This window comes from Agelaius tricolor, unplaced genomic scaffold, assembly GCF_023055355.1.
Source record: "Agelaius tricolor isolate 1412-34295 unplaced genomic scaffold, bAgeTri1.0.p SCAF_12, whole genome shotgun sequence".
NCBI classification, from domain to species: Eukaryota; Metazoa; Chordata; class Aves; order Passeriformes; family Icteridae; genus Agelaius; species Agelaius tricolor.
In genome coordinates this window covers 15,167,661-15,190,868 of record NW_027269272.1, presented here as the reverse complement: position 1 = coordinate 15,190,868, position 23,208 = coordinate 15,167,661, and the positions used below count along the sequence as shown (strand labels likewise).

Here is a 23,208-nt window from a genome sequence, read left to right as displayed (position 1 = left end):
TTAGTCTTCATAATTAGAAATTGTTTTTCAAAAGTGCATTCAATTTATATGCTAGAAATTACCTAGATTATGTTTTGCTGACAGGTATCAGAGTTGGCCATGCATACCTAATGCTCAGAAATATATTAATTACCTTGCTTAACTAGCATGCTCTAATACATTAATAACTCTGTGCCTTGGAGAGCTGCTGCTTGCTGAAAGCTTTTTATTGAGATGCAATTTCTTGTGATGCAAAGTTCCTGCTCAGATGACATTCATGCTCAGGCAGAGTTACTGAAAACCACCTGATAATAAAGTTGGAAGCCCTTTCAACAAAACCTGTTATAGCTGGACAGCTGGAGACTGCTGGAAAGCAATGGCTTTGTAAAATTAGGCTTAGATATACTTAAAACAAATGTATAATCTTAAAAACACACAGGAAGGGCAGGGACATCTTCCACTAAACCAGGTTGCTCACAGCCCCATGAAGCCTGGGCTGGAGCTTTTCTTCACTACATGGAAAGGCAGACATGGGGCAGTAGGATTACACCAGAAAACAAACAAAAGGGTCACAAGGAATGGGCTAAAGAAACTGGAGGGCAGCCTGGTTGTTTGACTCTTTGCACTGAAAATCACTGGCTAAGCTCAAGTCTTACTGGGCTCTCCTGAGTCTCCATATGGTGCATTAACCTCTGGAATGGAAAGGTGCTGGGTCTCAGGTATGAAAATATTCAGATCTTGAAGCACTCCTGCAAAGTTTTTCTACTATTTCTAATGTAAACAGAAAAGAAAGAACTTCTATCTACTTTCATGCCACAAGAGAGGCTCTCCACCTGTTACAAGTTTTTTTTTCTTTTCCTGCTATTTTTTTTTTTCTAGATTCCTTTTTCATACTGATAAGTGCTTTCAAATCTAGGCTTATGTTTCATCAGAAAAAATTCTCTTTGTGTAAGGTATATTCAGCAATGTCTCCCCTTCTTCAGGTTTAGCACTAGTTTGGGAAGAAAGCAGCACCTCTGGTGAGCTAAAAACTCCAGTTAAGCTTGTTGATCCCTATTCAGTTCAGTACTTTGGTTACAATTTTCAACAAAGGGAGGTTAAATTCCCCAAATCCCACAGAAAGGCATACAGCCCTGTGAATAGTCTGTCCTTAAATACCTGATTTACTGGATCAAAATAAACTTAAGCATAGGTTTATATACACAGAGATCTGGTACAGCAGTTCCATCTGGCTGAGAAAGAAAAGAGACCACTAAAGATTCATTGACAGTGAACTGGAACACACTCTGTTTTTTAAAAAGCAGTCTTTCTACCTTAAAAAAAAAAAAAAAAAGCACATTTGGGTTGATCCAATAACCAAGAAGACATTGAGCTGTGTGTAGCTCTGAATCAAGGCACTATGAATATACATGTGGCAAAGACTGAAGCCAAGGTAGACACAGCTGAGTGCTGAATTCCCTGATGAAGCAACTTGTTCCTAAAGTCCTTATTCCTACCCATTTATTTTAATTGATCCCAGGCTGTGCTAAGTTATTTTAATGGTCTCATTATTCTGAACTTCTAATAACTGGGTTTTAAAAGGAACATATTTCACAAAGACAACTTCAATAAATAAGATCAAAGCTATACTGGGCTGATTGGTTTGGTTTTGTCCTCTGCAAACAGAGACATATGCCTGATGCATTTTTCAAGAGTAGGGATTAAGGGAAGTCAGCATTAACATTAAAGGTAAGGAAGGTTGGGCCATTCAGTAGTTTCCTTTCCAAATATAAATATAAAATGTGTCAAAAATATTGTGTTGATTACTGTCATTTGGGGGGTCAGGGGTTTACCAAAAGCAGAGACAGAATTTTAGGTGTTTAATTCTCATTTTGAAGACCCCTTAAGACTGTAGTACAATATTCCCTTTGGCTGCTTTCAATTCCTCACCTTTATTAGGAATACAGCAATTTGAAAATGGAAAACAGCAGAGGGAAGTGGCAGGCAGTGATAATGTCAGCTCGAGAGCTGCTCTGGTAGCACCTGTGAGCAGCCAGGAACACACAGAGGCTGGAGGGAATGGCCTCTGCAGGCAGTGACAGCTGGAAGGACAAGGCAAAGGAGAAATTACCTCATTATTTTCCTAAGTAATACAAACAGCACTTGTACTGGTGTGTGGGAGTTCCCAGGAGCACAACTCAGCTTTGAAATCAGGCGTTGGAGAGGAACACGTACAAACAGCCCTGCAGTGCTGCCAGTGCTTTGATAGCCTACAAGGGAGACTCATTTTCCATTTTTCTGCATAGAGAGTCACTGGGCAGTCAAGGGAGGTTGGGCTTTGCCAAGATGCTTGTTTATAATCTAGGCTTAAAATAGGCTTGCTACTTGCAGACGTGGTACTGGTGAGATATCTGAAGGAAGGGATTGTCTGCTGTGAAGTTCTAGGACTGACACAAAAGTTATAAGACAATGAACTTTGAATTCTGTCCAGATACTGCATTGCTTTTTTCACTGAATTGCTGTAACATATGGTACTAATAAGCAAAGAGGTCAATGGCACATCAGAAATAGGATTTGGATTGTGGCACCAGGTAAAACACCAAGAGTTCAGAATTCTACCCTTGTTCCTAATTGAGAGGTATAGTATCACATCTCTAAAAACAAACGGCATATTTCCACATTCCTTTGGGAGAAAACAGAATTTAATGTAGTTTCTGACCAATGTTTTCATTGTAGTTTGGCGTTTATGGGCTTATGTCTCATGTGCACTCTTCTTGTTACTCTTGGAGTGTTCAGCCAGATCTGTGGGTGCTCAGTTCATGAGCCCTTCATATTTCCCCTGCTGTAAGATGAGAGTAATTTTAGCTGTGTGGAGTTCTCACCACAGAAACGGGAGGAGATCCATTGGTTAATTTTTGTAAATAGATCCAAGGCTATAAAGAACCCTGTAAGTGATAAATACCAGTATTTTTAACATGGCATTCTCAATGGTCCAGGCAGTTTTTCCACTGAGAGGTCCAGCAATGTCAGGTGTCAATTTAAGAGCATGAATCTATCAGGACAGCAATACATTAGCTCCCAGCACTGCTCTGTCCTCCCCTTGCAGTTACCTTGACAAATCACTCAGTTCAGAGGCACTGCCTCAAATATTATTTCTCTGACAGGTAAACCAGGATGCTTCATAAATGTCGTGCCTGGAGCTGGACACAGAAAGCTCAGTTCAGGGTAAGACAAGGAATTCCAGGGTGCTGCCAAGAGGGACTGAGCCCAAAAGGGGGGGAGTTGCTGTGAGGGTGGTGAGGCTCTGGCAGAGACTGCCCAGAGAAGCTGTGGATGCTCCATTCCTGGCAGTGTCCAAGGCCAGGCTGGGTGGGCTTGGAGCAACCTGGGATAGTGGAAGGTGTCCCTGCCCATGGCAGGGGGCTTGGAACTGGATGATGTTTCAAGTTCCTTCCAAGCCAAGCCAGTCCATCTCTCTGTGAAGGGGAGTGAGTGGTGATCTGAAGCATGTCCCCTTCTGTTTTTGGAGGGATGGATGCCAGACGATGTGCTAAATAAAGTCTAAGTGAAGAGTGGGATGTGTGACCCTGCAAGCTGGAGGAAGTGAGAAGGACCCTAAAGCTCCTTGTTTATTTCAGCAGGTTAGAAGGCAAAACTGCAATTTTGTTTTTAGGGAAATTTGGATTTTCAGAGTTTGAGGAAACATAGGCTTTATTGACCCAGGGCTGGGAGGTGGCAGCTCCTTGCTCCCACATGGAAGTCAAAACCTGCTTGCTAAACCCAGGCTGTTTCCCTGCTCTGGTGACCTTTCATTCCCATGGCACTGAACGATGGGCCACTCTAACTGTGGCATAAACACAGGAAAGTCAGGTTGGAAGAATTCTTGTGAGGCTTCAAATAGAGATAGGCTCACACTTTCCTTCCTGATATCTCAGAGCTTTTAAGGGTGATGGCCATGACCAGGCTCATAAGGCCATGCTGCAAAATCTGAACTGCAAACTCCTCCATTATTGGAGAAAGGCTGGGGGGAAGTTAGCTTTATGGCACAGCTAATCTCTGCTGCCTTGGTTAATCCTTGCAGCCTGTTGCAGAAATAATTCAGTCACTGTGGGACCCAAACCTTAAACAGCTTGATTCACATCAGCCAAAAAGCCAAAAAGAACCTGCAGCAAATCTCTTTCAATGGCTTACAGCATGTACTGGGCTTTGCTGTGTCCCATCCCCAGTTTTTGTATGGCAATGGCAGGTTAATGAGCAAGCTGATTGTGGCTCAGCTACTGCACAAGAACCTCAAATAGGTTTAAGCACATGCTCAGCACCAAAATCTAAGGAAATCTGGTTTTTTGCACAAATTCCAGTAGAGTTGAGGCAAGATTTTTTTCTAGAACAAAGGTGTAAATTATGGTAGTTGTGAACTCCTTCTTTCCTTCCCCAGTAACAGGACTTTTTTGGATAGGATGAAATAGAGCAAAGTGCATTTGTGTAGATTTATAGGTACTCGCTTAAAAAAAATGAAGAGAAAAAAAAAATTTTGGGCCAGGTTATGTCCCTGAAATGCTAGATTGTGTCAATCAACTTCTCAGCACTGTGCACTGCCAAAGCAATTTTTCTTTAAGTGCTGGAAAAAGTAATTGGGTTTGAATTGCAAGTTGCTCTTCTCTTGTGTTCAAGACAATATTTCACTGTTCTCTTTTCAAGTCATTTTTCTCTTCCTAAGTGTTATCTCTCATGTCTTTACACCAGAGCTTGATATCCATCCTTTTGGTTCAGGCTCAGATCCTGGGAGACTTTGCAGAGCCTGGGTGTGTGTGAAGATTTAAGTCCTTGCTGCTTGTGATGTAGCCAATGTGGTGTAGTAAATACACCTGCCTCTGTCTGGAGAAGCTTTACTGGAGGACTTTAAAAAGATCTCTGAATTGTGATTTTAGACTCTGCAACAGTGTAGCTTCCCTCCTCAACCCAGGTCATGTGGACATTTGCAGCAGACACTGCAACAGTGTTTTTCCTGACAAAGATGTATTCACACTGAAAGGGAAAAAAGATGAATAATATTCCATGCTAGAATAAAACAACATATGGAGTTTGTTCCTGCTTGTTGATAGGCTTCCTGTGTTGTGCATGGTAATGTCTGTGTGACAATGGAGAAACAAGCTGTTTCTCCAAGGATGGGTTGTGACTGTGCTGTGCCTTTATAGTTTTCTCTGTGAGCACCCCTGGACTGCACAGGAGCACAGGAGCAAAGGCTGGAGCAGTGGGCAGCACTGAGCACCTGTGCCTGCCCCTTGCTGGCACCCAGGGGCTCACTGCAGAGCTGGGGGATGCGGTGGGTGTCACAGAGCCAAGGCAGAGCCAGCTCAGGTCGCTCAGCAGGATGCTGATTGCTGCTGAGGGAGGAAAAGACTTGCACACCCCCAGCGTGGGATCTGTGCTGCCTCTGCAGAGCAGGAGCCTGGGTGTTTCATCTCCCCTGCTGCCCCAGCAGCATCACAGCCCTGTCTGTCACCCCTCTGGAGGTACCAGCACCAAGTGCAGGCACTAAGAATGCCCAGACACCCAGAGTCCATGCCCAGATTGCCAAGAGAGCAAAACCTGGCCTGCTTCTCTTGAATCATTGTGATTCAGTGGCTCCCAGAGAGCAACCATGGCCCCCATTCTGCAAAACTGGAAAACTTGTTTGACCTGAGCCTCCCAGAGGCTCTCCCTGGCTGGGCAGCTGCTCCCTTGTAGGAAGGTGCAGAGGGAGCATTAATTATTGATGCTTGTAAAGAGGAGGGGCAAGCCCTGATCTCCTCTCTGTGCTGACCAGGGACGGGCCTGAGGGAGTGGCCTGAAGCTGTGTCAGGAGAGGTTTAGCCTGATATTAGGGAAAGGTTCTTTGCAGCAGTGGCTCTCAATTGTCAGCGTCCGGCTGGCTCCAGCACTGCCAGCAGCACGAGGGGCCCTTCTCCCGAGAGCTGCCTTCGGGACAGCGCCTGAGGCAGTGCCCAGCTTGCGGCTGTGGGCACACCTTGTGCAGGACGGAGTCTGGTAAAGGCTGCAACCAGCGGAAAGAAGACGGCAGACTCCAGCTGTGGCTTAACCCAGGCTTTAATGAATCCCGGAGGGACCGACAGGAGAAGACAGGGGGAGGGGGTGACAGCAAGTTTTAAGGGGTAGGGAGGTGCCGGGCATTGGGCCAATGGGGGCGCAGTGGGGAGTGGGGTCCGAGGGATTGACACGTGGGCAGCACCAACGGGAAACATTCTGGGGAGGGGCCCCGGTCCCTCAGCCAACCATCGAACTCCCCTGCTGGAACATTCTAGCAGTAAGGGCGGGCAGTGAGAGTGATTGGCGGGGCACCGGGAAGGGGTCAGAAGAAAAGATCCAAGGGTTTCCAGGGAAACCGGGGCGGAGTTTAGGGGCTACATTGTTGGCTGAGGTGGAGCCAGGGAGACAGACAGCTCCAAAGGCGGGAAGGGAGAACTGGGGCAGAACCATTTTCAGACAGGAGGGGAATGGAACAAACCAACCTAATAACTTAACAAAACACACTGCAACAGTTCTTCCCCCAGAGGGTGGTTGGGCTGGAAGAGGCTTGTCACCATGATATTTTCTGAAAAATCCCTTTGCCAGGATTTCTTCTCCTGGGGAGCTGAAAGGCCTCAGAAAAGAATGAAAACAATAATTATCTGATTGTTCAGAATGTGGTCTGGAGATGGCTTACCAAAGGTGCATCTTTGATTGGTTCCATGTGAATTGTTTTTAATTAATGACCAATCCCCATCAGCTGTATTGGACTCTGAGGAGTCAGTCACGTGCTTTCATTATCATTCTTGTTTAGCCTTCTGATGTATCCTTTCTCTTTCTTTAGTATCGTTTTAGAATATCATATCATATCATATCACATCATATCATATCATATCATATCATATATCATATATCATATCATATATCATATATCATATATCATATATCAGCCGTCTGAGAACATGGAGTCAAATTCTCATCTCTCACCTCATCCTGGGGACCTCACAACACCACACAGGCTCCCCAGGGCAGGGTCACAGCACCAGCCTGGCAGAGCTCAGGAAGAGTTTGGGCAATGGTCTCAGGCACATGGTGTGACTCTTGGGCATGGTGCTGAGCAGGGACAGGAGTCAGACTTGATGATCCTTGTGGTCCCTTCCAACTCAGCAGATTCTGTGATTCTGTGATCAAGGCTAAAATCCAGCAAAGCTGTATCCAGCTAAATCCGTACAACTCAGTTAATGAGCTAGTGCAATTTTGTGTATGATATTCTTTCACCTTTGTTTAATTACCAAAAGTACTTCTTAAAAAGGGAGGAAACCTCTTGAGAACAAGAACAAAGTTTATTTTGTAGCCATTGCAAATTAAATATTTTCATCATAATTAGATGCATGCTACATTGAACTTGCGCACAGAAGCTTTTCTTTTTTTTGGAAAAAACCAATTACAAATTTTTTTCCAGTTTTTTCTTAATCTCTCAGAGTAACAGGAAGATTAACATTCTGAATGATAAAAACCATGAGCTAAAATTATAATAATTAACTCCAACATTGCATGTAATATCAAGAGAAAACTTTCTTATTATGTATGTTGTCTTTAATTATAATTTAAATGTTTGAAAAGGAGAAATTAATTATAGTTTTTACCCTGAGATTGGCAAAACTCAAAACATAAAGCTGATAGAGGATGCTCTGGAGAACATCTTACCCACCATTCAATTTAAATGTCATTTAAGAGCCCAGCCTCCTGATGAGTTGCTTAGATTTCCAAATCATGATATTCCCTTGTCATTAAAAGCACAGTGTGAGACCAATTTCCAGACCTTGTGCAAATGATAATATCCTTCAGTAACTGGAAATAGGAACTCTCAGGTCATCATACCTGGCACTTTGGGGTAACTCTCTTCTGGGGGCTTTCATACATTGATTTTCAGTCTTTTCAGCCTGTGGGTGTTACTGTGGCACAGGACTGACAACAGAGCTTTTGGACCTGATCTTCAGCTAATTTGTCATGAGCAGCCCATAATCTTTGCAGAAGCCCAGTTACCCTTATTGCCACACTGCTGACCCTTTCAAGTGCTACAGCAGAACAAAAGAGAGCAGAAATGACAATGCCCACACTAATGAGAGACTTGCAGATCTAGCACTGTTTATAATGTATCTGCTGCTGTTCCTTCAGTAAACAGAAGCCACTTTTAATAATTATTTCTTATCAATAAGCTTAGATAGGTTTTACAAGTCATAATATCTATCACATGCCTAATTAAATAAATTAGGATTTTTTTATTGCTGTTGCCAATTACAAGTGATCTTCAGAACATTTCTGAAGTCTCTAATTATAACTTATCTCTCTGTCTATTTGTATAATGGCTGAGTGTTGTGCCACTGAAGAGCAAACTCATCTAATCAAATAACATGTCCTTTAACATTGTTGAATTAATAAGGGCTGTACAAGTCCAGGTTTACAATTAAATGAGTCCTGGGGAAGATCTGGGAGGCCAGAAGAAATTTGTTTTGGTTTGAAAAACATTTTTAAAAGTATTTATCCTGTGGGTTTTACTTTATAAAACATGTATTTTTTATAGTAGGAAATAAATGTGTTTTGCAGCAGTTGAAGCTAAAATAGGGGGATAGCACCTTTGGAGAAGTGTTCAGTAGATCTTGGAAAGATGAATATTTATTCTCAAGTTGGGGGAAAATTATAATGCCATACTGTTTCAAGTGTTCTAATTTAGCACAGATAATTATTTAATTTAAGTGAACTTTAGAGATTAATTTTCAGGGTGATTTTATCTCAGCCTGATTCCTAGCAGGGAAGGGACCACATCACAAGAGCTTGCCTCTCCACTGGCAGTTTTTTGTGATACTAAGAAGCTTTATGTGGTCCCTCAGAGCATGATGGGTGCCTCTGGACCTCCAGGTTACAAATATGTCTTTGCCAGGGTGCATGATTCTTGCTGTAATCACAGGCAGCCCCTCATTCATCCAGGAAGGCAGGGGTTTTGTTTATATATATATATATATATATATATATATATGTATATATGTACACATAATATAAAAAGAACCAAAGAAGGAAAGAAAACAAAATACAAAAAGAGAAATGCAGCATCTCCAGCCATTAATAAACAAAAACACTGCAAAGTGGTTCTAAGAAGCTATGGTCTGAGCTCAAGCCAAAAGTATCAAGAATCAAGTCAAATTTCAGCTACATTTAAAGGTTTCTGGGGACTATCAGCAGTTTTATGATTTTTTTTCTATCTAAGTGTACATTTTGACAGAGAGAAATACCTGTTGCCTTCTGTGTTGCACTTTCATCTGCACATACATCATTCAATCCTGTGCTTCCTTCCTTTGAGTATTATTTCTCCAGTTTTAGTACAGGTTCAAAAAGTTAAAGTACTGTCAAGTGATCCTTCTGTATCATCAGCTGGGGCTGAGCTGCCTCACAGACAGGGCCGGTTTGTCCCAATAATAACATTTTATCCTGGTTTCTACCAGCTGTTAGGCAGGATTCATTTTTCCTAATGCATCCAGGTCCCTCCCTGTCACTTAGCCATGGGCTTCAGTAGGATTATCCCTGGAGCAGTTTGTACATGTCTAAGCATGTGCACATATATGCACATGTACATGTGTAAGCATTTCCCCTGACAGGCAACAATTCAAAGAGTTCAGAACTGATGATCCCAGCCAGGCAGTCCAGGCAATACCTTGGCTTGGCTGGGGGTCAAGAAGCTCTGTCTGTTGTCTGTGAGCAGAGCCAAGCCAGGCACATTGGGATGCCAGGGATTGTTGAGCAGATCTGGAGTCAAACCACAGCCACCAAGTGTTGACCAGGGAGGTTTGAGCTCTGCTTTGCTGGAGAATCCCTCTTTGGGGCTAACCAAGCACAGGCACAAAGACTGGAGCTCAGTCTGGGTTGCACTGGTGCTGGGAGGCAGAAGTTATTAACCCATGGAGCCTCATACATCAGATAAATAACAAGGTAATACTAAATGCCTTGAAGTTGCCTCACAACCACTCAGAGAACCTCTGAGGATCTTCCATGTAATCACAAGAGCAGGATGCATTTCAAGTGTCCTCTTCAGGTCCTCTGACTACCCAAAGGGATGGTGCTCAGACACTTATGATTGGGATAGCTGAGAGAAGTAATTACTGTAATTACACTTGTGTCTGTGTGCTGCAGTACTAACAAGCCATATTGCATTTGCTGTAACTAAGAAAGCCAATGGAGATAAAGGCCAACCACAATTAGCAGCTCACAGGGCTGCTCCTGGAGCTGGTGTCGTTTATTCCTCTGGTTTGGCTTTCAGGTAAATTTTCCTGCTGGCAGCTCCAGCTGACACTCAGTGCATTGCCCTGCTGTTTCCTCCTTCTAAGCTGTGAATTAACTGAGTCCTGTGGCCATAGGTGAGGTAGAGTTCACTGATCTTTCATGCCTCTTGACAGGACCAGGCACATGAACATGCAGCTCCACTTCTTAGAGTGAAAGGCCGAATTTGTATTTCGCAAAGGAAAGGATTAAAATGCCATCAAAGGTGAAAGAATAAATTTTCAGGGTGAAAACTTCAATTTCAATGAAATTATAGCAGTAGACCTAGATAAATGTGAGGGTGGGTTGGCAGTGAGTTTGGAGGCAGTCCATTTGCTGATTAAATTTGATTTTATACGTATAGCCACGCTAAACCCCAATTATCGTTATTCAGGAAAAGCACCTGGATTAATCAGACCTGCCACATCCATCTTTTTCTAATGCTTATTCCACTGGCTGTGACTCCTACAGAGGGAAATTTCACCAACTGATTACTTTTACAGCTCTTATATTTCTAAGCTGCAAGCACGAAGAACCAATATCAGATGTCCCCACTTTCCTCCCTCCCTTCCCAAACAGGCTGGAAGAGTTATCTGCAGGGAAACTGGGAAACCTGCTTCCCAGCAGGGCTCCTGGGAGCCTGGGGCCAGGGCTGCATGCCCAAGGTGTGTGGCAGTGCTGGGCTTTCTCCCTTGTCCCATAGGGAATGTCACACAAAGTGAGATGCCCCAATATCGCCATTCTTCCTGCAGGTGAGGAGCGTGGGAGGATGCAGTGTGGGGGTGAGGGCAGGAGTTTGCTAGGAGAGGCAGAGCCCCAGCACCCAGTGCAGCCACTGACAGACAGACAGACAGACAGACAGACGTGGTGTCAGGGCCACCTCTGGGGGTGTTGCAGGGGCAAGGATGCGATGAGAGGAGGAGGTGCTGGGAGCAGCAGTGGGACTGAGCTGGGCTCTGCACTGTGGGCAGGGGTGGGGCAGCTGGGCACTGTTTCACTTCACTGGTCTGGGCTCCATCAGTGCCTCCACCCCCTCTGGGCCAGGCCTGGGATTCATCCTGCTCCCAGGCAGGGATGACCTCGTGCCAGTGAAGAGAGGATGCCTTTAATTCATGTACCTCAGCAAGAGGCAGTTCTGGCTCTTCCCACCATGGGAGCTGGGCTGTCTGAGGGATGCAGGATGCAGAAACACCCAGCCAGGCTCTCTAATTGTTTCTGGCCACTGACTGACTGTAACAGCCCGTGGATTCTCAGGCTATTCCCTGCTAATTGAAATGACTGTGGAAGAACAGACTTTGCCACTACTCAGACATCTCTTTTGAGCCAAAGGAAATCTATCCTTTATAGTTTCCTCCAGCAAGTGAGATGACATCAGCTCTGTGGGTGGACAAATGTATTGAAAACCTGTCAAAATTCATAGTGTTTTCAGAGATGCAGATATGCTTGAGCTAGAAATGCTGTTATAATCAGCTAATGTCAGCTCCTTTCTATCACAAAGGTTGGAGAGTGTCACCCAGGCAGTTTCACAATTTCCAAATCTAGAAAAATTGAGTCTAAAGTCAGAGCTGAACTGTTGAGCAAAAGGTCATTAATACCAAGACAGATGAGACAGATTCTCCACAGCCTATTTTTTTTTTCTTTTTCTTACAACTACATGACTTTCCTTCTAATAATCTGATAGTAATGAGAATTATTTTACTGATGTAAAATGTGCCAACTGGTATCTTGTGGTCTGTATCACACAGAAAATGTGAATGCTTTGTTCTGCCTTTGGCATCCACAAATCTTTGGAGCATGGGATGTCTGAGAAGGGGGTTTGTGGGCTGCATTTCAAGATGTGTGACAAACCTTCTTACTGGGAACCTACCAACATATTAAGGAAAGTCTGGATGCTTGTGTGCATTTGTTTGGCTGCAGATTATGTTTTGGCCATGAAACAACATGTCCTGAGGACATGCATGGGTGGGTTTCACAGCACCCAGTCTGCAGTATGAAGGGCAATTTGGAGAAGGCCAAAAATTGTTTTCTTCCCTTTTTTGATCTTCACATTCACTGTACCTTTCTCTTTTTCTTTACCTTCCCTCTGTGAGTAAAGAACATGGCTGTGTGCTTCCTTTATTAAATCGCTCCAACTTTCTTTTCTTCGTATGAAAAATTATTGTAGTCCTCCTGCCCTCTCTTATTTCCCAGAACATGTTTTCCTTTGGTTCTGATGGATCAGTTTGCACCATTGAAACTCAATGCTCTGAAACCTCACATGAATTTTATAGTCATGCAATAAGATTTTGAAAGTTAATAACACATTGTTATGGAGAAGAAAAGCACTTGAAGAAAAGCATGGGAAATTACACACAGATCAGAAGTTCTGAAAGATTTTGCAAGTTCATAAAGCCTTATAAATACAAAATGAGTTTCTCAAAGGGGCAGTCTGAGCACCTCCCAAAGGCAGGAGAATCATGGTGTAAATAGTCTGAGCACGGTGCAATGCTTTCCGCACACCTCCTGGCAATGCAAATGCTCACAGCCCTTTCCTCACAGGTCCTGGCTTCATAAGCAGCCACCAGCACAGCTTGTCTCTTTGCTGGATTTCCCAGCCTATTTTTGAAGAGCTGCCTGACTTCTATTCCATGCACAGCTTTGCAGTTCCCTAAGTGTCAAATTTAGGATGGGATTTCCACCCCCACTCCTCCCCCCACCCTTTACTGCATCACTGCCAGCTCCACAGAGTCTCTGATCTCTCCCCAAGCCAACCTTTCTCACTTCACAACTTTCCCCTTGCAGTTTGAGCTGGGTTCCCAGTGCAGTCTTAGTCTGTTATTTCCTAGAAGACAAACAGCCAGCAAGGGGGAAGTATTTTAGGGCATATTCCTCCTTATTTTCTTTCTTTGCTTCAATCTGGTATCAAAACCCCCTTTAAAAGCATCTCTCCCGCTCTGCACAAATATTCAGGATAATTTGACTTCCTCCCTCTGCTCTGGAAAGATTTTTTTTTTCTCTCTGTCACTCAGGCATAGGCAAAAAATCTAAAATTATTATTCCTGCTGAACAGCTCTTGCCTGCTATGATGGCTCTGCAAAGGACTTGGAGATAATGCAGCCACCAGCACTGAGGGCTTGGTGACAGTGGTGAGTTCAGAATTTTGTGCTCTGTGCCCACAGGCAGAGCTGTGACTTTGGCTGTGACAAAAGTACAGACAAGACATGAGAGAATCTTGACTTATTGAGGATGCAGGTAGTAAAAAGTCCCCATGAGCTAATGGGAATATGATGCAAAATATCCAGGCCAGACCAGCAGACAAGGGTCTTTGGATCCTCCTGGTGAGCAGGCTGTGAATGCTAATGCTGCTAATTAGTTGAGGGAGATGCTGTTATAAATAGAAGAGCTGACTGAATCTTTTTTGTGGCAGATAAGCGTATGAGTTTAGTAATTTCCTGTGTAAGAGTATGGTGATATTTGTAAAGCTATTTTTAATTGTTCATTACTGTTAATTGCTTGTTTTTTTTAAAAAAAATGAGACAGCATTATGAAAGAATTGAGCTATATTGAAAATTATCATCAATCAGAATGCCCCCTGCAAGCTGCCTGCCAGGGAACATTGTTGAGGTAGCAGACACATGTACTTTTAACCAACAGTGATTTTTCAGGCTGACATGAATTTTGAGCACTCACATTTTTGTTTTCATCATGTTTTTCTTTTTATTGCAAGCAGCTTCCTTTCCCTCTGCCCATGGGACAGGGGACTGCAGGACTTTGCCTGAGACAGGGAGAAGAGATTCTGCAAAGCCCAGACTTTGTCTGAATTGCTGTTCTCACAGAAGAGTGACCCACAACACATGAAATATATTCCCATGTCAGAACATCTCCCCATCTCTAACACAGCAGGAGCTGCAGCAGACCAACAGCTGATGCTTCATCGCTCCTGTCCAAATGTTGTTGCCCACATGCCTGGCAGTGAATTAGCTGCTAATAATGGATCACCAGACTCTTCTGGGGTGAAACGTTTACAAGAAGCAACATGCTGCCAAGTTTAAAGTCTGGGAACACAAGGCAATTTCAAACCTGTCATTTCCTCACAGAAAGGGGATTATTGCTTTGTTATCAACAAAGATACTATGTTCTGTAGCTTTCCTGCCCTTGAATTATTTAGGTCACATGGGATGGCCATGGGTTACATTGAAAATTGCATCTTTTGGGTCTGTTTGTGTACTGGATATATGTCTATATAAACATCCAGTGTGGAATTCACTGGCTGTGTGCACACCCAATGCAGGTGCACACACCACATACATGCAAGTCTCTGTGCTCACAAACTTGCCAATATCCTCAGAGAGCCCCTGTAACAGAGATTTATTGCCAGCTGCCCCTGTTCCTGGCAGTCAAGGTGCCCCCTGTGAGAGGTACAAGGAATCAGTGCAGCACCTGAGGCACTGGCTGAAGGGAAAGTTGGCAGCACCCTGCTCCATCCTTGGTGCCACAAGCCTTTGGGTTATCTGGCTGAACTTCACTGCTTTGGCCAGTGAGAGCTGCTCTGAGAGCCTTCTCTTGATCGCAGCTTTTCTATGGCTGTGCTCATTCCTGCTCATCAACATGTAAAGGACCTGGAGATGATAAAGTTGCCTGTTGGTGTGGAGTGAGGATTGTGCTGTTCCATCAAGAAGGCAGCAGCTGATCCCACTTTCATTTTGGGTGAGCCATCTCGTATTCCCTGCTGGGTTTTGCAAGAATTTCTGTGGATGCTGTTGCTCAGAGTGTACAGAGCTTCAAGTAATGCATTCACATGCCTGTACTGCAGAAAAGTGGGAGATGGATTGGACCTAGTTTTTAAAAAATCCTAAATCAGAAAATGTATCTCAGCCATGTTCTGGCTTTCCAGAGAAGCTGACTGTCCCTTTTACTAGTTAAAGGACAAGAACTGTAGTAACAAATTCATACTAAACTACTGGTTTGTAGAGAAAACATTCTACAATTTTTAGCCTTGTTTCATTTTTGTTATGATATTGAAGCATACAATGATAACAAGACACACTAATATTTTGTTCGTATCTGGTAATTAACAATATAAATATTCTCAGGGTGCTCTCAAGTCTTTTCTTTTGCACATTCATTTCCTCTGCTTCACAGTCTTTAGTTAAACTGGCTTGAAAAATCACATTTTTCAGAATGTGCATGTTTCTTGAGGAACAGTTTTAACTTGAATAAAAGTTGATTTCTTGCAGCTCTTCAAAAGCTGAGAATTTATGCAGAGTATTCAAGGCTAATTGCCTGTAGTTTTCCAACTGAGGCTGTCATCATGATCTACAGAAAACAGCACCCAGCTCTACATGAGATATAGCCATGATTCCATCTTCTTGTGTAGTGAAATAAATATGTATGTGTGATGTATCTACACATCTATAGTATATGCCCTGTACATATGTCTTTGGTACTTCACTTAAATATGTCAATTAAAATAATGTGTTGGAATATTTAGACTATAAGCAAAACAGTGAGAGATTATGAACTTTGAATAAATTCTGATAGTTAATATGCATATGCATTTACCTTTGCAGGGCAGTACCTGCCTTACAAAATGGTGTTGTACTGCAGAATTGCCCGTGATTTACAGCACTACCAATGTGCTGATTGACTCAAAGGAATTGAGACAGCAGGTCTGGCTCTGGCATAAGATTTAATGTATTTCTTTTAACTGTTTCTTTCCAAGTGCAAGGCAACTGCACCAGTACAGAGGCACTGGCATATTTTAAAAGGGACAAAAGCAGGTATAAGTCACAGGAAATCTAAATTTGTCGCTGCATGAAAATCAGAGAGTAAAGAGAGGCTGTTTGGAGGGCTCATTGTTTGAGAATTCCTTTTAGGAAGCTCTTCATCAGTAAATCTGTAGACATCATCATCGCTTCTTACTCTAAGCCAAGCAGGAAAAAACATTATGTTTTCCTGTCAATGCCTTGGATTAAAAATGACTAAACAAGCATTTGTGGCAGGTTAATTGCTCCTTGGGTAGCTGGAAGCCCTGCACAGAGTGGGTGTGAATATTAACTCCAGCCAGCAGCAGTTTCCACGCGGGGAGGCCGTGTCAGCAGACAGAGACAGCCCCAGCAGGCTCTGCCCAGCACAAGGTCAGCTCGACCTTCCTCCCCTCTCCCTTATTGTTCCAGCTGCTCCTTGTCTGAGCCAAGAAATCTGCTCCCAAAGCAGAGCAGCAACACTGAGATGGAGGGGAGGGCAAGGGGCTTGGAGTAAAACTGCTATTCTTTAAAGAGCTCATAGCATGAATCCCACCCATAAAACTACAGCACAAAAATGTTTAGCCAGTGTTTCAAACCCATCTGTCTATCACACAGGCACACAAACACAGCTTCTCTTTTCTCCAAAGACCTATGTTCATATTAAAGCAAATAAATGGTGCACTAACATTTGTATTCACCTCAGATTAGTTGGAGAAGCATGTACTTACACTTGGAGATTGTCAGGATTATACACAATCAAAGCAAGAATTGTGTTTTTATGACTGCATATAAATATGTGCCCTAGGGCTTTGTTTCCTCTGGTATTTCATTCTGCTCAGATCTCCAGGTCTCTGAGTGTGTGCACCCCTTGAAATGTGGGGAAACACGGTAAGAGAAGTGACAGCAGAACCAAAGAGTGGCCAGGGCTGGTCTTTCCACTCAGGTTTTGAGATTATTCAGAGGAGGCTGCCTTGTCTGCTCTCCAGAGGCTGTCAGCATGAGTGGCACTTAGGCAAAGTCAGGTTACTTTGTCTGATCAGGGATGTAACATTAGAAATTGAATGTGCAGTCATCTTTCATATTCATCCAACCTCTCATTGCTTTTGTGCCTCGTACAAGTGTTAATGCATTTATTCTTGCAATGGTGTCTTGGAGCAGGCTGGTTCTGTGATCCTTCTTTGGCAGGGAGGGAGCTGAAGTGCAGTCACCTGGGGAAGGTCAGGCAGGAAAACTGAAGGCAGGAAAGGGAGCAGGAGAGCTTCCTTAAAACCTTAGAGACATTCCTGTCCTGGAGGCTGCTCCTGGGGGAATGAGGACGGAACAGGGCAGGCACACAGGTGTGGTGTGAGTCAATTTTACCCTTCCAGTGCCCTACACCTCCTCAGATGTCTGAGTGGCAGCAGCAGGTACTGTGGGACCAGCTGCATTCTTGGCACGTGTATTGGTGACCCTTGGTGGTGAATTGGGGCATCCAAGATAAGGACAAAGCCTGCTTTGGGAAGGGGGCAGGGAAACAACCCCAAGATGCATCTTATCACCTGAGACTTTCTCAGTCATGCATTGCTTTGGACCCTGTCATATGGTTCTTTCTTACACATAAATTCCTGCCTTGCTTTGCTTTCCTTTCAGTTTTCTTTTCTGTTCTCAGAGATTAATGGAGCTCATCGTGTGGATCCAGCTGGGCATGGGGCACAGGAGGGAGGTCATGGCCTGAGATTAAGTTTTGATCTTGACCTCATCACTAATTTTAATTTTGTGACCAGAATGGAAATCAAGTATTTATCTATGGACTTTGAGTCTGTCTTAACTCTCTGACCTATCTTAATAGTGACATCCTTCTTGACACGGCAACATGAAGAATTCTGCACCAATTAATTTTGTATCTGGATGTAACTTTGGCTTTTAGCTGGATTTAGCTCCATGGACCAGACCCCATCTGCTTTTGTGGGTGAAGGGAGATGCAGATGTCTCAAAAAGCAGCCAAGAGCAAAGTTCTTTTGCAGTCACTGGTCAATACTTGATGTAAATAACTAACTGCAGTGACCCAGCAGCAGTGCCCAAGGTTATCTCAGCTGGCCCAGCTGGAGGGCACGAGGGTTACAGCCAGGGCTGTTTCCAGGGCCATCCTGCTGCCCTGCAGTTAATTTCAGGGTGTGCTCCTCTGCAAAGCTGGCAGAGCAGGTATGTGAGTGTGATAGCACCTACTGAAAGACATCAGTTGTATTCCTTTGCAGGCTTTTCTTTTTCCTTTTCCTCCCGTGCTATTTTTACTCTGGTTTGAGCCAGTGTTTAATTTGCCTCTTTTCACTTCTTGCCTCTAATAACAACTCTCTCTCTCATCTCACTGCTTTGCCTGATCATCTTTCCTCCTTCTTTGTCAGATGTCTGGTTTCTCATATTCTCCTTTCTTCTCTCCCCCTGTCTTGCACACTTCTCCTCACACACATTCTCATGTATTGTTTATCTGCACAGCTCCCCATGTTCAGAAGGTGTCTTAGGAGCCAGGGGAGAGGGTCACAGCCCTGCCAGCTGCCTGGACACGTGCACACAGAGAGCCATTTCCACGAGGGAGGCAGGCTAATGTCTGCCAAGGAAAGCCAAGCAGGCAGTGCATGGAGCCTGCTGCCTCTTGATGCAAAATGTGCCCCTTTAACCATTTCCTTGTCCCCCTGTTTGCCCTGTTGTTCTGCTTCCATTTCAGCAGTGTTTTGATGGCATTTTCTCGGAGGATTCTCTTGTGCAAGGCACAGTTAGCGCTGCATCCCTGTCAGTCAGAGCTAAAGGTGTGAGCTGGCAGCCTGGAGGAGGAGGTCTTTGCAAACCCACCCACCAGCTCCATGGCCATGTCAGGGTGTGGGTCTGGGTCACTGGGCTCACTGGAGCCCTGCTTTCCTTTGATCAAGCTGTTGCAGTGGTGCCACACCTCATTCTCCGCCTCACCCCTGAACCTGCTCCTTTGCAGGGCTGTTTCAGACCTGTAGAAAAGTGCAGAGCATTAGGAATCCCTGCATGGCAGCTGGAATTCGTGGGGTGCAGTTTCCTCTGGACTGGTTTGCCACGGCTGGCTGACTGTGGTCTCTAAGGGGAAAACTCTGCATTTTGATTGTTGTCTGTCCCAGTGTCCCATTTCTGACATCTCTGCAGTGTGTCCCCTGCTTGAAGGACTTTTGTGGTCTCTTATACCCAGAGAGTTATTTTCAGGCTTATCTGCCTGTCCTCTACCACTCAAACATGGTCATAGCACAGCACTGGCTTCAACAAAATGGCACAGGATTGCAGCAGGATTGCCAAAATTGTCTTTTCCTCATGAAAAGGGCAGCCAAGCTTGCCACAGGACTGGTTTTCTGTCTTTCTGCCTCTTATCCCTCAGGCAACAAGCAGGCTCCCCAGCCACTTGTAATTAAACATTGAGGGCACCTCCATGAGCTGTGCTTGTCTGCCCCTGTGGCACCTGCCAGCCCTGTGTAGCTCCTGATGGCAGCAGGGTCCTTCAGGCACGTGTGGGGCTCTGGGACCATCCCCAGGCACTTCCCCCATTCTCTGGGGCTCTTCTCAACCCCCTGATGGGCTCCAAGGCAACAGATTCAGTGGAGGGAAGGAGAGTACAAACAAGGTTATTGCTGGGTGACTCTCATACAGCTGGGAGTTATCTCCCACCTAGCAGCTCATGCATGCACACATGTATTTTGGGTTTTCAAAGAGTGGGAGTAGTCTGGTCAAGTTTTCCTTTTGCATTTTCAGTTTCCTTCTCTCCACTCCAAACAAACATCTCTCTCTGGCAGAAAAGACCAGGGGAGTAGTGAACCTAAGATCTGCCAGATGAGTGACCACCTGCTGATCAAAAATCCCTAAAAGTAATCATAGGCCTGTTTAGTTATTTGTGTGTTGTTAAAAAGAGCTGAGAGCCTGTCTCAGCAGCAGTGATTTAAGTGCTCCTTCAACCCCAATTGCTGCCAGAGCCACCCTGAAGGAGCTTTCTCTGCCATTCCCAATGGTGTTGGCCAGCCCTCAATGGCTTTGTGTGCTCTGTCACACAGGATGGGGCAGGACAAGTCTCACAGCACCACAGCCCCCTGAGGAGCCAGTGTGGTCCCATCTCCTGTGGCTGGAGGTGGCTGCTGCCACCACTGATGAGAAGATTGGGGTCTGACAGCCATGAGCTGGAGCAGACACAATAGTTATCTAGATGCTTAAGTAAGTCTGTTTGTTCCCATTTCTGTGGGAGTTCTGAAGAATCTGTAAACTGTTTTCTTGCTTGCTGTTTTGGAACAGAAATTAAAATCTCAGATGGTTGATGGTAGAAGTCTGGATAACCTCAATATTTCATCTTTGATTTTGACTTCCTAACATTTTATTTACTTCTTCAGAAGCCAAGAAATGAGTTAACATGCAGAATAAAAGTGTTTGTTAAGAACAGAAAGGAAGAAAAGTTTTTCCATGTTCTTTTTCTCACAAAAAGTCTAAATGTGCAGCAAAGAAACATTAAAAAAATATAAAAGAAAGAAATAAGCTGATGGGTGAGAGGAATAACTGATGACTGAAGGGTGTATAGGGAATGTGCTCTTTGTGTATCTGCTCTATCATGAGCCAAAGCTAAGAGTCAAACTGAAAGACATCCGATTAGTTAACAACCTCTCCATTTAAGTACATTCCAAAAAGTCAAATTATAGCAGGAAGAATCTGGGCTCGCCTCCGTCTCTGCCCCAAAATATCATTGTTCATTCTCACAGCCTGGCCAGAGGCCAGCTGCTGCCAGGCTTTTAGCCACAGGCTGTATTTAAAAACCATTCTATGGTCCTGTTTTCCTGTCAGTCCAAGTGAAACCACTGTAAACAACCATTTTCAAGTGTGTCCATGTCCGAACAGAGGCTGTTGCTGGGTTCTGTGGGATTGGTTGGGGCAGTGGGCAGAAGGGATGAGGAGCTCCAGAGCAGAGCACTCCATCCTCTCCTTCTCCTGCAAACATCTGCTCAAGCCTGAGAAGGGGTTTTTCCAGCCAGGATCAGGCTCTTCAACAAACCACGGGAGTTGGTTTGAGCTCTGCACGTAACACCAGTGGAAATCTGTCAGTGGATTCCCCTGATGGTGGCAGTCCATCACAGCCTGCTATGGGCTGGATGAAACCCCAAGGAAAAGACAAAGCTATTGCACAGAACTGTCAAAACCCCCCCAAAGAAAACAGGTGAGGGAGGCAAAACTCCAAGGAAAGCCTCCAACTGGGAGTGTGTTTGGCCATTGTTTTTCTTGTGCATCTAGGCATGGATTTTGTGAGCTCCCCAGCCAGCCTGACTGCTGTGTGACAACACAGGACCAGTGAACCAGTGAAGGCCTCTCTTATTTCTTTTAAATTACCTCTGCAAGAAAATTAATAAAAATAAATAAACCTCCTCCTTTCCCCCTGCCATTTCAGTGGCACAGTGGGAACGGGGGATAGTTGTTTGGGTTTGGGGGTTTTCTGTATTTTCTATAGACATTGACATTTTTCTTTGAAAATAAGTGAAGAAAGCAAGCAAGCAGTGAAAGCCAGCTCTGATGAAACCCTAAGCCTCTCAGCTTGTTGCATTCGTTTCTTTTGCCCTGTTTGCCTTCTTTACAGTCTAAAAAAAGCTTCTGCCCTGTGCAGGCCCTTTTTCCAGGGCTGGGGAGAAGCTGGCAGTGGTGCTGAGGATTGCTGAAGCACTGGGACTGTGGTGGAAGCCACTGCCCTGCTCCACTCCAGTGCTTGCCCCACTTACCATCATTTTTGTGGCACCTCTGGGGAGCTGCCACATCCACTGGTGTATTTCATCAGGGGGAAAACAGGTCCTGCATCCCTGGTGTTGTGGCAATTTTTCTGAGTGAGGAATGGAGGAGCACTCACAGATCATGCCAGGTGCAGCCAGACCCTGCTTGTTTGTGCCCCTGCAGAGTTTGTGTGCTCAGTGCCTGGCTTCCCCCGCAGGCAGAGGACCTGCTCCCAGAACAGAAGCATTTCCAGACTTATTTCTGTCCTCTCATGTGAGAGCTAGGGGCTGGTTTGATCATGTCTCAGCACTCAGAGATATAAATATCGTTTGTAGGATGTCTCCCTCTCTGCCTGGGACTGTGTTTGCTCACACACATGCACTCGCACAAACTGTAGGTGGCACTTGGAGAATTAGCAAAGATGCTGCTGTGTCCTGTGCCGGGGTATGGCTCTGTGCACCAGCCAGGAGCAGAAAAATGGATCAGTTTCTAGGGAGAAAGGCAGAGAGGGAGCAGAGCCTCTCTGGGGAATAACCCCTCTCGTTCCTCGCCTTCGCTGGGACGCGGCATTCGGCTGCTTACAGCCTGTGGGAGAGACGTGCCAATACCCTGCACTTTTCTCTACAGTATGTTTTATTTATCTGCCTCAGAGGAGGAGGTTTGCTGTAGTTATCACCCCAGGAGTTCAGCTGGATACAAATGTTAACCAACTAGAGGGGAAACAGCTTGCTCAGAAGGTTTTATGGCTGTTCAGTACACAGCGAGCGAGTGCCAGGCACAGATTATGCATTTCAGAGCTCCTGGCCCTCTCCTGCCTGGATTGTCAGCACAGGAATTCAAACCACACGGATCAATTTGCTGTCTGTCAGCAGCTGGGCACTGAAGGGCAACCCTGGATCGATCCATTCTTGGAGCACCGTCCTCATTCCAGGGATTACATGGTTTCCTCTGTGCTGTGTTAACGCTTTAGGTGCTGGGTGTTAAGTGAGCTCTGCGTGTGGTTATCACTTTTGGATGGTATCTTAGAGAAGTTTGTATGTTCAGGATATGAATCTTGCACAAAGCTTGCTCTGTGGATGTTCAGTGTTGCTCTGTATGAGGTGGAGCTGGCCTCTTTGATTGTGTACCAGAGGGACAGGGAGTCCCTTCTTTCATTCAGCAAAAACCTAGATTTTGGAAATTATTCTGTGCTTTTCATGCAGCTCTGAATGCCTCTGGAATGCACATCCCTGGTATAATATTAAAGATGAAAACAAAGAGAAGTTTGCTGCAGTTCACACGCTGAGAAGCCCAGGAATACTTCTCAGCCTGCTGAAGTGCCATCACATGAAAACTTGCAAAGTTTCTGGCCTTTCTGGCATTGGGAGAGGATATGTGAGCGTCATCATTCATTTTTAAAAACAACTAAGCGGCTCAGAAGTCTGTAGGAGTGGGGCCATGAGTGAAGAGTTTCAATCCTTTGTGGTTTGGAAATTGTTGCTAG

The 23,208-nt window shown here is 44.7% G+C and overlaps 1 long non-coding RNA gene across 2 annotated transcripts in view; it reads left to right on the top strand.

The window, feature by feature from the left end:
- Positions 1 to 23,208, top strand: part of LOC139594982 (uncharacterized) — a 120,576-nt gene that overhangs the window by 86,030 nt on the left and 11,338 nt on the right. The window lies entirely within an intron of this gene.